We start from the raw sequence: 18639 nt of genomic DNA on the forward strand, positions 1-18639 counted from the left end.
CACCACTGCCTTTTGGGGGGAAACCACTTTAATCTCTTTCTTGTCTAACTGCTGCCGGAATTCCTTATTTCCAGGTGCGGACCCGATCAGAGCTAATCGTTGCCCGAGGCAGGTCAGCTGTTGGGCTGAACACGTGCGTTCCGCCATCCTGAAACTGCAGCCATGCTGCCACGATCGCAACGCCACCTAAGAAGAGGAAAAACGTAATTCCCAAAAATGATAAAGAGTCTTGGAGAGAAGTTCGGTCTTAGAATTGCTCAGGCACCAGTGTAAGATGGATGTCCTGTCCCTTGCTCCATTAAACTGCCTATTTCCAACACGTGGCTGACAGTAGCCAAAGTAACTTTTGCGGCGAACTTATTCAGTTACCCTCCCTCTTGCTGGCCCCCATAAGAAGAGAACTTCAGCTCCTAAATAAGGTGAAGTACCAGGATTTAAGGTTTTTTTCGTCAGTCATGTTCCCTATTCGTTTTTAACTAGTTTGTGTTTCTTTTCATAGTGCGATATACCTACAGTGAGACCTGTATTGCTTTTTATATTTTGTGCTGTTTAATTTGCAAAGCAGTGACGAGAAGTGTAACATAAATCGTATGATATTCGAGTCACTGGAATCGAGTTCAGTCTAGGCATTGTCTGTGCAATTCCTTGATTCCTTCATTACAGTGCCAGATTCAGTTGAGTAACTATAATGCTAGTTTCACACATTCACTTATCAAGGCATGCATGCGCACGCACGGCCGAAATTTGTGAAACGTGCTCATACACGAGGTGAATAAGCCAATGTGCATAAAGCAAGTGTATTATAGTGTGCCGCAAATGTACGCACTGCGTAAGCGTGACGTGAGGCTTACTGGAAGTGGCCCGACAAGCGGCGGTGCAGGCAAAAGTAGTGCGTGGCAGAGCACGTAACACCAACGTACGTATACCGTATGTGTAACGTTCTGCATTACTGAGTTACGTCAACGTCATGTTGTCCTCACGTACTGCGGGGGTTAAACCCCAGCTATAAAATGGCTGACAGTGGCACATGTGTGGCTAGTCACTGCCATAACACCACAACATCAACACATACTACCAACCTGCTGAATCAACATGGAGGACACAGCTAAAATCTGTCAACTTATAACTATAGCAAGTTGGGATAGAAGAGAAATGTTGCCATTTGTCGTCGAATATGTGCACACCATGTTACTGCTGGAGACTGCAATGATTGCTGCAAAGTACATAGAGCAGAAAAAAAAAGGCTGCCAAGGAGGGTGTGGGCATGGCCGTACCTGCCGAAAAGGATGGAGCAAGGTCATTATGACAACCTAATGGAGGAGTTGTCAACCCAAGCTCCAGACCTGTACAGAAATTTTACCCAGATTGACAGGGACCCCTTCAATGAAATTGTTGAACAAGTCACACCCTACATTCAGAAGAAAGTGACATTCTGGAGGAAACCCATTGAGCCAGGCCTACATGTTGCTATCACCCTACGTTTCCTCACTACAGGTGATTCATACAGGAGTCTGCAATACTCGTTCCGGGTAGCCCACAACACCATTAGTTACATCATACCAGAGACCTGCAGGGCCATTGTTGCTGCCTTCGGGGATGAGGAACTGCAGGTGCCACAAACACCTGAAGCTTGGGAAGAGGATAGAGCAAGACATGATATTGCAAATGTATATTTAATCAATATGAAACAAACATACATATAAATAAAAGAAAGAAGATGTAGTTATTTTGCCCTTTGTGATAATTTCTTAACATGAATTCTATTCTGATACGATAATTCTATCTTTTTTGAAAGTACCTTCTCTTAACAATGATTCTGTTCTGATGTGATAATTCTATGTTTTTGAAAGAACCTTCTCTTAGCATTTACACTGATTATATTCCGATATGAAAATTCTATCTTTTTGAAAGTACCTTCTCTGCGATATTTGTGACATTGTATAGGACTTGCTAATATTTTTTCTGTTGTCATTTTGCTTCTGTGCCCATATGTTACATAAAGTATCTTGAACTTTTTTCAAATTCAGTATTGTATACGGAAATGTTAGTGTATTCAGGTTCATTTTGCCTTCTTTATTTGTGTACTTGTATTTGAGCTACTTCAATGAATACAAGATATTTTTCACATCCATGATATATTATTCTCATCAATACTTAGTAATTTTGGACAGAGGATAGAGCTAGACATGATATTGCAAAAAATATTTATTTAATATAAAAAACAAACATACATATAAATATAAGCAAAAAAAAAAACAATAGTATGCACATCAGCACATACACGACAAATAAACTAATGCTGTAGATTGTTTAAGAACGTCGTGTCGATAGACAGGTTGCTGAGGTCCTTTGGGGTCGATGTCACTGAAGGCCCAACCAGCTACGCCTGTAGGGCCGCCAGCTGCTGTGCAGTGAGCTGCACACTGCCTGAATGTGCAGGAGGTGGGCCCAGCTGATGTTGTGTTGCCCACAGGTTTGCAGGAACTGCAGGTGCCGGACTGTCCCCTGTCACTGCCAAGGCGTGGGGCATCAGGCTCCTTGAAAGCACCGTGGCACCCTCTTTGGAGGCACGGATGTATCTCTGGATGGCACCGAAGACTTCCATCTTCAGTGTCACCTTCAGGTGACCTGACACCTCCGCGCAGTCGTCCTCCACCTCTCAAAAAAATTTGTGCCAGTAGAGGACGATGGGGTTACGTGGAGCTGGCTGGATGGAGTACATCATATCCTCCCGGAGGGCCTGTGCCTTCGTGATGGTGGCATCGAACAGCTTGGAAACGTGTTTTCCGGGCCTTGGTGCTTGATGCCTCAGCGACCGGAGAGACCGAGGGCATTGGTGTCGGGGCAGGAGAAGAAACAGCAGCAGCAGGCAGGTCCGGAGCTTGGGCAGGGAGGGCGGCAGCAGCATGAGCAGCCTGTAAAAATAGGAGGAACATATATGAGAAAATGGTACAAAATGTACATTGAATGCATGGAAACTATGTAATAACGTTATATTCAGTAATAATTATGCATGGAAACACATTAAAACAGACATACCATCGGAAGTCCCAACACCTTTGGCTTCCTTTGACGCACAATGTGTGGCTTCAGGAAGTGGAAGATGCTAAGGATCCACTTCTCCCGGTCCGTCAGCCGTCTGCCCATCCCTTGGCCACTCTTCTCTGCCGTGAGCCGCCCAAAACAGCTCCCGAGGAACGTAAACCATGTCCTCAGTTCACAGCCACTCACGGGAGGAACAAGTGACTGGCCCTATTCTTCAAAGGTCCTCCAGACCTTCGCCTTGTCTTTGTAGGCTGTGAGGCCCTTGATGTAGATGGTCTCGGCCTCGTTCTCCAGCCACTCGCCAACAAGCCTCTCGTTCTCTTCCGAGAGGATCACTGATGGGTTCTTGTTCCGGCCCTGACCTGTAGGGTCCTCTCCTTCAGGAGTGCCATCGACGTCGTCGTTGGCATCCCCCTCATGGTCGGCGTCGTTGGTGGCGGCGGTGGGGTCGCTCTCGTAAACAAGGGCAAGCTCCTCTTCCTCCTCCTCTAGCTCACTCTCTGTCATGAGCTCGTCGCCACCAAGCTGCAGCTCCACAGCATCACTGCCTGAAGGGGGACCACCAGCTTCTGAAGGCTTAGGAGCATAGGGGGCAACTCCAGTTACCAGGGCTCCTGGAGTTCTTAGGGCCCCCTTCTGGTCCTCTTCAACATGGGTCCTTTGGGCATCTTGCAGTGGACGACGACGGAGGCGCTGATGGAGAGAGCAGTATGGATGCTGTTCACAGAAGCACTGACCCGCAAGCGTGCCGCCTGTCCCTTTTATCCCAAGTCAAAGCGTTGCCACATCTCTGCGGTTGCGGACAGTGCAGCAGAGTTGCCGCATCTACTCCCATGTCATGCTGACACCCACGTGGTGCGGGCAGGAACCCTGGGGCGGCGTGGGACCACAGGTAACGGCTTAGCGGCTACGCGGTCATCCTGTGGTTGGCGCCATACTGTGTGGGTTGGGCCACGCTACCTGACAGCTGACCTGGCCACCCACGCATGGTTTTGAGCAGGTCGAAAGGTTCGTGGCCCCCGCCGCACACCCGGGTGGTCCGTAACGGTCACACCGCATGCTGGCACACTTACACAGCACTTACGGTACATTTACGTTGTATTTACGTTGTGCTTATGTACTTACCGACTCCTCTCTGTGCGTGGGCATGCGTGCCTTGATACGTGAATGTGTGAACTTAGCATAAGTGTTTCGATTACGGATCTGTGTACCATCTTGTGTGCGTAGTGGTTCCCACTGCCTCATTTTCAACACCCTCTGAAGCGGGCATCCCATTGCGTTTCCTCCAGCAAATTCCCAGTCATTTGCTCTTCAACTTATTACCCCAGAATTAAGCTAACATTTTTCTTGTGTGCTTTCTTTTGAAAATATAATTAATTAAGTTAAACCCCAGAGTTTTTCTAATCACTCCCCTCTTAAATTAGACCTTCAGCTGTACTTTGTTGTTTATAATTTCAGCTAACCTCAAGGCCAGAGTCCGGATTTTTGTGCTAATTAACGTAAGTTGCATATCATCCTAGTATACCCCATTAATGTAGCAAGACCCCAGCATTAAAATAATAACAAAGTATAACTGAATCCATTTTTATAAAAGAATGCTTTTTACAAGAATATGAATATTAGTCTAGGAACATATAAAGACGATCATTTATTTTCAAACTGAATATGTAAAACTTATACATTTTAAGGAAGGTTGTTTGTCTGGCTTCAGTAGCAAAGGTGTGGGCCCACCTATGTTTGAAAAATAAGATTTGTTAATGGAGCTCTGACTCCAGTCACAAGTGAGATGATGGCTCGATTTTTTCCTGTCAGTGATTATATATACAGTATATACATAGTATATATATATATATATATATATATATATATATATATATATATATATATATATATATATATATATATATTCTAATGATATTCTATATGTAAAATGTATAAAAAGTATGATTTTTCCGCTATGCTGTGATATACTTTGTAATTGTCGTATGATTTTTTCTTTATACAAGAGGTGTTGTGTAGTGTAATGATAATAGTTATGTAAGAATGTCTTTCTAATGTCAGATCTCACAAATATTAATGATTTAGATAACAGCATAATTTAAAATTTATAACGTGTTCCTTAATAATAATGCAATAGCGGGAGAGAGAGATGTTTGAGCTGTCATCAATCAGATAATGTTGCGTTGACATATTTTGCCCAGACGATATAAGAAAATGTTTTGCTCATTCGTGTTTTATAACCATTCTAATCATAACTTAGCCACCTGCTGTTTATAACTATTGTGTTAAAGCTTTGTCCAATGTGATTTTCTGTTCAAGTCACGTATGTCTTTTTGAGAAATACGAATGAATTGCTGGGAGTGAAAGCACATGTCTCGATTGATTGCGTACTGTTTTTGTAAGATTGCATCAGCCAATTCTGAATGCATCTCATGTGACTGGAAGTCTAGAATATTCTAGAATTTTCTTTTGTATCTTGCTCCCAAAATTTACTGACATCATTCTGAGGGGGTTTTATTTCTAGCTGGAATCCTAAAAATTTGCTCATTCTGATTTACAGTCTCTTAGTTTTTCACATTTTATATAGTGGTGATTTAACATTTATTTAAAAATCTTAAGCTTCTCTTAATAGTTTAAATTTTGCTTTATTAATTTAATTTCTTGATAAATTAAAGTTTTTGTGATTTAGTTTTGCTTAATAATTTAATTCAAGAATTCATTAAATTTTGTGTTGTTTTCAAGTAATAGTACAAAGTAAGATTGTGAATTCTGATTATAAATTTTGAGTTAAAAATAAATTTTTGTATTTATGATTTTTACAGTAGTGTTTCATTTAATATTCACCAGTGGTAGGATTAATTGTGTGCATAAGACATAGTGATAAACGTGTTTTGTTCCTTCAGGTTTGCTGATGTGACTCTAACCTGGGGAGACAGTTAAAGTTTTTTGATGGAGTGATGCCCTTTTACTTTAGTATATTTCTTGTATGAATGTTGATACCTCACACCTGTTTTGATAAACTGAGTCTAATTTCTCACATGATTAGTAAGTTTTAGAGTACTCAGTCGTATTTTTATTGTTGTGAGAGTTCAGGTATCTGGCTAAAGTGAGGTAAATTTTTCAATTTTGTGATTAGTTGTGTAATAACCAGGTTTGTGGAACACTGTGACAATATATAGTGTGTGTTTGTTCGTGTGCATACTTCATGGTTATAATTATTAAGACGTTGCTGTATATGTAGAATTGGAGGCTTTAAGTTCCAAAATTGCGTCCAAGATTAATGAAGTTATGTAAAATGGAGTCACTCTGCTGTCGCCAACTAGCAGCCAGACATGAGTGTGCCACCTTTATCTTATTCAACTACAAGCTTGCAACAATAACTTCAGTATGGAATAATAGTGAGCGCTTGAAAAATTTACTTTTTGAGGGTGACGACAAAGGATGAAAAGAAATGTCGAAGAAACGTCACGACATTGAGTGGGGGGAAAGAAAGTACTTCAAAATATTCACAAAATATGATAATATATCAAAGGACCAGAGGGACAAGTACTGAAAATTAAGGTGTTGCTTTATATTTTGCTACAGGTTTTATAAGGACTTATAAAGAAAAGTACTAAATTATGATTTCTATGTACTCAAGTTCTTGTAACTGTCATCATAAATGACTGAAGATGACTGTGAAATGTAAGCAGTTGAGGTTAATGAATGGGAATTAGTGGCTGTAATTAGGAGTGATTAAAGGGAAGGTGTCAGGTAGGCGATGGTCTGCCTACTGGATATTATTATAAGGAATTTTAGACTACCATATGAAAAGAAGTTTTTGTTTTTAATGAAAGCTCTTGAATGTAAACATTTGATACCACAAAACACTAGTTCGTTACAACTACTTAACAAGGGGTCCTAAGGCCAGTCAGTAAGTTACTGGACGCCGATTTCAGTTCCGAATGTTTTCAGTTTTGAATTTCAACTGCAAATCAAAATCAAGATATTAGCAAAGAGACTATGAAGTTTAATTTTTGAGTTATGAGAGAAATCCATCATAACCTAAAGCAGTGGCATTCGTCAACAAATGAAGAGCATTCACGCACTGACACACTAGATAAAAAGGCCCTGAAAAGTGGATTCTTCTAGATGTAGTGATAAAAATTACAAGAGAAATCTACACCATTCCTGCCTCAGAGATAATGGAAAAATAGAAAGAAATAGGCCAGGTACTTTTAAGAATAAATCTCAAACATTCGACTTCTAAGTCTTTTTATCAAGCAACATCATTCGTAAAGTCATTCATAAATGTCAGTGAAAATAAATGACTGCAATTTCAAAATAATATAATGGTAAAGGCTTTGATATTTTTCATTGTGCTTTTTTTTATGCAGAGTTACAGGCATGCCCTCCTAGATTATGGAACAGATGATAATAAGAGCAGTATTAAGTTGTGTGTGCAGCAATGTGCTTTCAAGTACTCGCTTTCTCATTGAGCGATTTGTAGAGCAAGGGTGCATTTCTTCATGCTATTGTATGTTATTTATCACTAACCTCTGAGGCTAGAAATTAAGTAAAACAGTTATAATGCCTCCTCAGCTTCCAAGGATTTAAAGATATACTATGATACATCATTTTCATTATTAATCATTCAAGAGTTGAAGTGTTTACAGTGAGAACCTGAGTCTAAAAAAGCACCAGGTGCCAAATAGAATAGAGGAAGAGGTAATCTTGCTGGGTTAGCAAAAATAGTAGTATTGCTGGAACAGAGGTGGAAGTGCCATTACCCACGGGTAGCGTGGCGGCAACCACCTTAGTTTTTACTTTCACACGTGTCTAGTTATTTTTATTCTTCATGTCTATATCCTTTTTACAATCCCTGTCTGTCTGCCTGTCTATCGCATCTGGTATATACAATTCCCTTCAGTCCTTTGATTAATTCTCAAAATTCATTTCACTAAGTTGAAGATGCCATGCCTATATTCGCTCTAGCTTATCCTTAACCATTTATTGCTGGATACGATAAGAATCTAGTTCCCTCCCTGAAATATGACGCTGTGACTTCCTTTAAACTGTTATTAATCTTAGAGGGAGACAAAGAAACCTCCAGTGCTATGTCCCACAGGTGTGGAAACAATGGCTGAAGGTGTGAGCTAAAGATGAGGGGATTGAAGCCAGGTCCTGCCCTTTAGTAACAGCATCACCAAGCCTAGCATGAAGGTACGTCCCTTTAAGAATTTCCTCCTCTGGGCAACTTTGACTTGTCCAAGCCACTGCACAATTTATTCATCGACTGTATAATAAAAAAAAATTTTTTTTAAAAGAACCAGCAATCGTCGTGCCTTCATCTGGCAGCAGTCATACCAGTGATGAACTTACCATTGAGGCGAATATGGATAAATCTCGCCCCTGATACCAGATGACATATCAACGAGAGAATCCAGGTAAAGAAGTCACAAATAATAAAGTCAGAGAGAAAAAGTCAGGTAAAACGTAACAGGAAAAAAAGTCACTGCAAAAAAGTCGCATTAATCTTTCCTAGATAGTGACCCCCAAGGATTAATTTTAATCCGGTATTTATCCACCTTTGCGGCGTGTTTAGTACAAGCCCGTTGTGGATTACAGTCAAAACATAAACAAAAGACTGTAAATTAATGACTTTTTTTCCCAGCCAAATTGTGTCTCTTTTTCTGTGACTTTATTACCGACCACCCAACGAGACGCCCTCCAACTCATGTTTTTAAATGCCTGTACACAAGCACATCTAGTTTTTTTTATCTCTCACTCCTCATCCCCCCTTTGTTTTGCTGTGCTTGCTTAAAATTTTTTTTAATAAAAACGTGCATTTCTTACCCTTGTGTAAAAGTCAAGCAATTTTATTGCTGCCTTGTCGAAGACAAATCTAATTCATTCGTGTTGACTTGTCATGGATGAAACTTCAGAGTTTCATCCTCCTACCTCTGGGGAAAATACCATCACCGTTGAATGGGATTTTAATTCCAAAACCCAGTTTAAACAAGGATATGGGGACTTTCATGTGTCTACCGTTTCCCCCCAAAAAAGTCAAGGTGTTCTGTCACTCAAACAGCATCAAGATTCCACGATGACAAATGAACAATCGATTAATCAGTTAAAGTATGGACTCTTCAGAGCCCATACTTTAACAGTTTAACTGATTAATCGATTGTTCATTTGTCACCGAGAAACTGAAGAGTCCATACTCTAACTGATTAATCGATTGTTCATTTGTCACCGTGAAATCTTCATGCTGTCTTGAGTGATAGAACACGTTGACTTTTTTTTTTTTTTTTTTTTTTTTTGAGAAACGGTAGACACATAAAAGTCCCCACATCCTTGTTTAAACTGGATTTTGGAACTTATATCCCAACGGTGATGGTATTTTCCCCAGAGGTAAAGATCAAAGTAATATTGCTAGCAAGCATGGCTGGGATAGAGACAGCAGCAGTTTTGCTAGTACGGAACTGGGTGGGTGGACGGGAGCAGTGATCAAAACCGAGAATGTCTTGAAAAGTGAGGATTTTTTATTGCCAAATAACGAGTTCAGTGCAAAAGAACTGGGGTCATTATGGCTGTCAGAAAGGCAGACAAAACTTTAATTTTGCTATATATACCTCATAATTATTCACGCTTGCAGCCACGTATCTTATTTGAATAAAATATAAGATTTAGTATTGAAAGCAAACCCTTATGAACAACCCTGATAGACATAAATATTCTGATCCAGTGTCTTGTTTAAAAGACATAATAATAATAATAATAATAATAATAATAATAATAATAATAATAATAATAATAATAATGGAGGAACAAATCCACATCTGTACAGATAGCTTTTGGGAATATGTTCGATTCCCCTTTTCAATTGAAAAGGGGAATCGAACAGATTCCCAAAAAGCTATCTGTACAGACTTGTCTTTAAATATTTGTACATATGCATAACCGTGGATTTGTTTCTCCATTTTAAGACTCGTGCTACTTTGAGCATGTTTAATAATAATAATAATAATAATAATAATAATAATAATAATGAAGCTTTGGTTAAGAAGCAAATGAATGTCGATTACGGTAATATGAAATTCAACCATTCCATTAAAATCGTTCTATATGGAGGTTGCATGTATTTCCTCCTACAGTCTATTTACAGGCAAAATTCGACCTGTCAACATTCTATGTTTCGTTACTGTTAAAAGCAAAAATATTATTTACCTTGATTCCAGCGATTACTGAAGGCACAGCTACTTTTGCTACGTTGGGAAAGAATCTGGAAGAACAACGAGGTATTAATTAGTATTTATATTTTAAAAAAAATGTATGCATGAGGAACTAACAACAAATGTGTCTTGAAATGATTGAAATTGAGAATATTGAAAACTGTGACTTTTATAATTGGCATAATTATATTTTTTGTATTATGGACATTATTGCACTGAAGTGGTTTAAAGTGAGTAACCACTTTAATGTACATTGTTCCAAAAGAAGATCAGTTACAGCTTTCCAAGTTTGATTACCAGTACAAAAGGAATTTAATTCATCTGCAATCTCCTCCATAGTCTCTCGTTCAAAAGAGCTGAAACCTTTGATGAAAAAGGAAATTTGATTTTCTCAAGAATAATATAAGTGACTGCAGATGGAGTTTGAAATCCGTCCATGGAAGCAGAACTGTGAGAAGTAATCATTTTAAATAGAATTCCTTTTGAAAGTCGAGTAAATATGGTTCTGATGTAAATTTTTTAAATTTATGATTATTCCTTATTATTAGTAGACATCCCGGGATATATGTAATCAACGGATAGGTTTGTTTAAAAAGCAAATGGATGTTACAGACTAAATACACACACAAAACAAAGCCACTACAACACCTTCTAAAAACATAACAAACATCTCATACGTCTCGAACTCTCGCCATACCCGCGCAATAACTTCTCGCTGCTGGGAAGAAGGGCGTTGGGTCGAGTATGATACATGAAACATACGCTACCGGGGTCTAAGCGATGTCAGGCAGGGCAGCCGATCGAGACCACAAGTCTACCCCAAAGCCAAATCAAAAGTCCTTCAAAAGAAGGCATCGTGCTTACCCCATACAAAAATGGGAAAAAAGCACGTTAAAAGAAGAAGAAGAAGAAGATTTGGATGATCTATTCGGTGGCGGATTACAAGGAAAGTTCGTGGTTTTCAGATTGTACACAACAGCAATAATAATAACAATACCATCATATTAGTCATGAAATTCTAGTGAACATCATTTTTAAATATGCTGTTCATCACCCCTCAGTTTAATACTGTATTCGTTTACCTACAGGCCACTTTACCTCCCCACACCAAATTGACCAACGTCTGTATCCCGTCTCTAGGGCCACTGGCATGTCACGGACCTTTTGGCTTGCCTGATGGATCAATTATTAATTTAGCATTTACAACAAATACAGATTATCATTACGCGTTACGGCTATAACGGCATTACTTTATGGCATACAGCGACACCAAGAGTTTGTTTCATTTGCATAAGGTTCGGGGCAAACCAAACCGAAAAATAAATTAAATGCCTGTTATTGTGTACCAGATAGAATATCATTAGATAAGGAGATATCACACTTTGCCACTGGCAAAACCTTGTCCTAATGGACTGATAACACAATAATTGACAATCGTGTCCTTGGACCGACTTGAAAAATCCCAAGGCACAGTCCCACAAGTAACATTTTGCACCTGGGCAGCAGCTACTCGTGAAAAAGCTTCATGGTAGAGTAAGTGATGATGGTGTGGCTGTTTGATATAACAGAAAAATTGATACCAGAACTAGTATCTTTCAGCAACCTTCAACTGGGTCGAATCACGCACAAATGACGTACCAATTTGAAATATGCCGAGTCATGTATTGACTGATAATGAATCGCCCTTCTCTAGAACTTTACCTGCTCTCTATCTCTTCCTCGCACGCACACACACACACAAACATTTCCGCGCTCGCACTCTCTCTCTCACACACACACACACACAAAAACGACTTATTTGCTGTCTAAAAACACGCCCACACACAATCTCGTTAATTTAATCTAGGTCTGGGGAATTTCACCTTCAGGAATGGTTTTACGGAATCATAATCGCAAAGTGTTCTATAATTTGTCTGTCAACATTGCGTAGAAACGATAAAGTAACCCCTTGATTGGTTGCAACAAACACTGTATATTGGAAACGGTGCGTGGCAACCTTCGTGTTGTGTGACGTAGAGTCGTAGGAAGGCGGGGGAAGACTGTTGATGTATACATGTGGGGAGGGGATCTCTAAAGTGGGGAAGGATGTAACACCACGTCAGCTCCCTCGCGTTCGGTACGTGTGGATCAACCCTTCCACGAATCCTTGCCTGTTTGATGCTATTCAACCTTCCCTCGTTTTGTTGATATTTGCTAGGTCGGTAAATCGGCCATTGTCTTCTTGATGTAGGAAAGAATCAGAAAGATGGATTCATACTGAAAACGGCCGAAATACCAAGATGGATGTTAGCTGTTACCTCGACATGTTTTTGACTACGACGTTTGATTTGTGCACTATACTGTATATCATGAAACATGAGATGCCAAAGAGGTTGTCTATCAATGTTGAAAATATTTCAGTTATAGCCAAACAGTTTAAAAACGTCTAATAAATGGTTAAATAATAAAGTGTTACAACAGTTACTTGATGGAGGGATAAGATTACTGTTATCAAAGACGAACATTGCCGAGTGCACGTTGTTAAAACACTCAGTGAGCAGTTGCTAGCCAGTGTGTGGCGTTGTCAGACGTAGGAAGTCGGTGCCTTTATCACGTCATGTCCTAATGTATCGAGAATATCGTTTCACACAATAGTATACCAGAGAAGTCATTGTAGAATAGCAAACGAATATCTATAGTGGTGAAGTGTTATTTTGGGACGAAGCCCATAAGAAACTGAATTCGGTATGTTGAGCGTTGACTACGTCTTTAACGTCATTTAGTCACATGTGAGGTGATATTTTTGAGACCAGGTAAGTTAAAGTAAATAATAATACAAGAAAGCTGTTGTTCAGATAGGTAGGTTTGTGCCTTAGCCCCGTCTGAGTTACCAGCTAACTTTTTCAGCCGGCAATACTAAGGATTGTAAGTCCTAATCCCGTAGACTGAAGTATGTTGTTAACGTGGTGCAACATGACTTGTGATTTGGGTTTGTCATTTGTTTAAATTTTCCTGCCATGCTACAATAATGAAGTGATTTTCTTACATCTACATGATATCAGTAGGAGGTGCAGGTTTCTTTTTTTATATTCCATGAATTTGTGTGAATACGTAGTTAACAGGTAGTTTAAACATTATATATATATATATATATATATATATATATATATATATATATATATATATATATATATATTATATATATATACACACACACACACACACATATATATATATATATATATATATATATATATATATATATATATATATATATATATATATATATATATATATATATATCGTGGCCACATGGGTAATGTACCTCGTCATGCTATGAACGTTAGAATTTATTCATATGCTTCCATTTGGATCTTAGACTTGGTAACTACAAGCATATCCAAAATGTTTCAAGAGATCGAGAATGTAAGAGAGCTGTGTGGTTTTTACAGTTGCCTTTCTTGTTTAAAATCAAGCTGTTCTTTCCCTATCAATAATTATTCTGTTCTCAGAGTTATTGTGTTGCATACTCGGATTTCTGCATCCAGTAGAGCATGTTTACGAAGTATTATAGAGGAAATAAGTTGTTGAGAGTGGAAAAAAAAATCTTATATGGACGGTTGAGAATATGTAAGTGAAGTGTTTGGTTTGGTGTAAAGTAGGTCTCGGACAAGCATTCTCCAGCTTTCACAAACCTCCACCACTCTTGAGCTCACTCCTCTAAATCAGGACTGCATCCAGTTCAGGATTCTCCTCCATTTTCGTGTTATGTCGATCACAAAACGAAATCCATCTTGGTCCTTGAAATATCTGTATGGTGCTGTCTTGGAGGTGGCATGTAAGATGCCTTGACTGTTTTTTTCTTATCTTGATAACCAGGCTTCGTGCATCCCATAGTCCTTAATTTGACAAATACACTTGTATATACCTGGTGGGCTTAAGATATTTGTACTGTAATCGTCCCCCAACACCCCACCCTAGAATCTTCTCGACACCACAAGCAGCGGCGTTCCTGAGGGGGGGGGGAGTCTGTTTGAAATCGCCCCCCGGACCCCTAAGTGAGGGCCCCAAAATGCGAAATTTAACCATTGCTGCTATGACAGGAGAAGCTAAATTTCTGAAATTTCCATTTACAAGTGCCTTTAAAATGATTCCACAATTGCTCATATTCTAAAAATTTACCCCCCCCCCCAACCACCCAGCTGCTTTGGCTCGTTTCACTCGCCTCCCACCCCATAAGAGGGCCCCAAATGGGACCGTGCCCCAGGCCCCAAAATGTCTAGGAAAGCCCCTGACCACAAGCGCCACCCTAGTTCCTATTTTTAAATCATCCACCCACCCCAGATACAACTACTTTCTTCCCAGTCATTGCACACACTGCCATTTCCTCTTATATTTAATTGGGGACAAAGCATCCAATTTTCCATAAACACCATTTATGCTCACATTTAAAACCCAAAGACTTAATACAGTAAAATTTTATTTTTTCTCCTGTTATGGTTTTGCCAGTGAGGGAGCTTGGATTCTGAGTGGGGAAATTATCCTTATGCTTTTTCTAAGAGAATAGCCTACTTCACTTACCATGGAGAATCTATTATATCTGACTACTATTTTGGGATCAGGCAACCATAACAGAAAAGAAAAGTAGCTGAAGGCTTTTACCCAATAGGGACAAGTTGTAGATAAACACTTAGGTTCTCTTTAAATTCACTTATATTTACATTAACAACAAAATCAGAAGAATGGGGATTAACTGAGGCCAGGAAACAAGGTCCTGCTAAATAACAAAGTCATGATAACAAAACAACAATAATTGCAAGGTGTCGAAGAAATCCACTTCAGTGGCACCGTAGAGTTAAATGGCCATGGTTGGGACCATGGCAAGCAGGGCACAATCAAAGGCAAGATTCCATAGCAAGCGCCTCCATCTGCATTGGGAAATGCACAAGTTTATGTGGTGGAAAGAAACAGTGTAATCAAAGGAAAGTCGAGAAGTGCACCGGAAACACTTACGAGTTAAATTAATGCACTGAACTAATAAAGTCAGGTCTAGCATGGAAATTTGCACTTTGAAAATGAAATGGAAAAGTCAGTAAAAATAATAAGTTCGTGAATGATTAAGAAATACCTCTGATCAGGGTACATCACCTCTGTTGGAGAGTTGTTGTCGCTGTAGATAAGAATGGAGGAGGAATTTAGGGGGCTTTCACTGGTGGGAAAACTTGGGCTTGAGCAAGAAAGCTGCTTGTTTAGAGATATGGCCCAGAAGGAGCAGTGGGATATGGCCCAGAGGGAGTGGAGATCAAGGAGATGCTGCTTTCGAGTGCTGCAGCTAAGATGCCTCTGTTTCTGAGTTCTGTGAGTGCTCTCTTTTCGTGGGCCGTTGTTGGCCTTTATATGACTTCAGGGACTAACGTCCCGCTCTCTCCTAACACTTCATTTAATATGATCATGCCTGCAGGTCGCTGGCGCACTGTCTTCGACCCAGTCAACCATATGGCAGGGCAAGGATCACATTGTAGGTTGCTCTTGGCCTCTGAACTTTCTCCCCGAGTTAATCTTCTCCACCGGCTTGTCCTAGCCTATGGCAGGGATTTGCCCCCAAAATGACTTCTTTCCCAGAAAAGAGGTATTCAGGCTGCCGAAGGTCCAAAGAAAAGGATGTTAAGGAGTGTGTATGGAGCAATAAGTTAGAGATTAAGAAGGGACAAATGTTTCCCATAGTATTACTGTCAGTCAGCAGTATGATGAAAAATGACTGTGCTTCTTTGAACAGAATACAGCAGTTTTAGTTTTACGTTATTTTTCTTACAAGCATAAAGGTTTATGTTTAATTTTATTTCCTTCTGTGAAGCTAGGCAGGAGAGTTGCCTTGGGAAGGGTGACCCTTCATAGTAATGTACAGTATTTATACACACACAATATTATATATATATATATATATATATATATATATATATATATATATATATATATATATATATATATATACATATATATATATATATATATATATATATATATATATATATATATATATACATATATATGTATATACATATATATATACATATATATATATATATATATATATATATATATATATATATATATGTATATATATATATATATATATATATATATATATATATATATATATATATATATATATATATATATATATATAAAGCAAATACAACAGGAAAATAACAGAAGATCAGTACCAATTATGGTACTTTCACACTTGCTTGTGCACTGTCTAGGCACAGTAAATGTGAAAGCATCTGGATCTGGTCTTTTTCCCATTATTTTTCTATGGTATTCTCATATACACAACCCAATGATCAAGCAGGACCTACCTGACTCAACATAGTCCAAGTTGCAGTAATTAGGCCTCTACATTGCTTGTTTGAAAAGAGGCCACATATTTCCTGGTTTAAAGAAAAAGTGTTTCACCTGTAAAGGGTAATATCATACCTTATGTTTCTACAAGCCCTTCAGACCACAGCAAGCATGAATGTGGTTTTGGCTCCAGCAAGAGCCCCCACTCAAAGAAGAGGCCCTATTACTAGTGCAGCAGTACTGGTCATCAGCAGCTAATCAACAGCAATTCCAATCCCAGCCCTTAGCCAATTGCTCTCCTATAATGGTCTCGTCTTTCAGAGACCAGCAGGTTCAAAACAAAAACAAGCAATTGGGCTGGAATGACTGACGAAAGGTGACAAGCAAAGAAGGAGCAAAACAAAACCACAAAATACAGCCTTAAGATTAATTTATTGTTCATACTAATTTACATTATATACAAATGAGTCAGGTCCAGGAGAGGAAACACTTAAAATGACCAATTAAATAAACATTACAAATAACAGGCAGCAACATAAAACTCATGTAATTAAATCTTCAGTAATCAATAAACAATTCACAGACAGCATAATGGTCATTAAATAAACATTAAAAATAACAGGCAGCAACATAAAACTCATGTAATTAAATCTTCAATAATCAAACAATTCACAGACAGCATACCATCAGAAATAATACACTAGCAGCATAAAATAAAAAAAGCATAATAAATAATACATGAGCAGTAAAATAAATATTGCAACATAAATACAAAATCAAGCAGCCTAATAAATACACAGTAAAATAAATGCCACCCAAGCAGCACACCACAAAAACAGACAAACTCCAAGAGTAGTCAAGACGGTCACCACTATCAACAAGGATGCAGACAAACGGATGAACACAGTCGAGGCACCGAGACAGCCACTGGCTGTGGAACAGGAACACATCCACAAAGCAGATAACCCTGATCAAGTCGTCGAGATAGCCATTTGCTGCCAAAGGCACAAATCCTCACACAGATGACTAACAACGGTTGAGCCATTGAAACATCCTCATGCTGCCATCAGGGAAGATGTCACACTAACAGACAAAGAGGTCCTCCACCTCCCGCTGAAGACAACAGGTAGGCAATACCTGTCGACCATCCAAAGGACTCCCTGCTGCTCTGCTGCCGAGAAACCGATTCTCTGCTCCAAAGAACCTGACTTGCTGCTGCTCTGGACCTGGCTGATGCTGTCTAAGTCACCGAGACAAATGTTAACTCCTTCCACAAAGAAAACAACCCATCAAGGGAACAATTGGCAAACGATTGTCCTCACACCTAACAGGAAAAAAAAGATTTTACAAAATTGATTGTGTGCTTATTTAGGGATTTTACGCTAAGGTTTGTTTCTTGATCCAGCTTTAGCGTGGCTAGTAGCTGATACCTGCAAGTTGTAAGGAGGCAAGGATTCGAACTGCAATATGCAGTCTGCAAGGATCTGGCAAATTGGTCACCACTCTTAGTTTTTACCTGGAAAGGAGCTTTGAATTCTGAGCAGGGAAATTACCTTTATGATTTTACTAAGAAAATGGTTCACCTACCATGAGAAATGTTCGTATCTGACTACTAATTTGGGTTCAGGCAAAACATGAAAAGAAAAAGAAATGAGCTGAGGGCTTTACTCAACAGGGAGATGTTGCAGATAAACGCTTAGATCCACTGTAAAATCACATATATTTACATTGAACAAGCATCAGAAGGTTGGGAAATAAAATAGGCAGGTAAACAGAGTCCTGCTGAATATCTAAATTACACTAACAAATAATAACTGAAGAATGCCAAAAAATCCACTTCAGTGGCACTGTAGATTTTGGTTGCAGTGGTTGGGACCACGGCAAGCAGGGCACAATCAAAAGGAAGATTCCACAGCAAGCTTCTCCGTCTTTGTCGGAGCGTTGTCTTTGCCATTGATGAGAATGGGGGAGGAATTTAAGGGGGCTTCCACTGGAAGAAATACTTGGGCTAAGCAAGATAGCCAGGTGTTGAGAGGTATAGCCCAGAAGGAGTGGAAAG

The 18639-nt window shown here is 39.2% G+C and overlaps 1 protein-coding gene across 5 annotated transcripts in view; it reads left to right on the plus strand.

Moving 5' to 3' along the window:
* Positions 1-12339: 12339 nt before the first annotated feature.
* LOC136836295 (uncharacterized) overlaps positions 12340-18639 on the plus strand; it is a 47361-nt gene continuing 41061 nt past the window's right edge. For 2 of the 5 annotated variants that reach the window (XM_067100371.1, XM_067100375.1), the window contains exon 1: positions 12340-13051. The gene's annotated coding sequence lies outside the window, so the exon portion shown is untranslated. The remainder of the gene's footprint in view (positions 13052-18639) is intronic. The other 3 variants (XM_067100374.1, XM_067100373.1, XM_067100372.1) reach the window with 3 other exon arrangements.

Source organism: Macrobrachium rosenbergii, chromosome 56 (assembly GCF_040412425.1).
Source record: "Macrobrachium rosenbergii isolate ZJJX-2024 chromosome 56, ASM4041242v1, whole genome shotgun sequence".
In the NCBI taxonomy this organism is placed as follows: Eukaryota; Metazoa; Arthropoda; class Malacostraca; order Decapoda; family Palaemonidae; genus Macrobrachium; species Macrobrachium rosenbergii.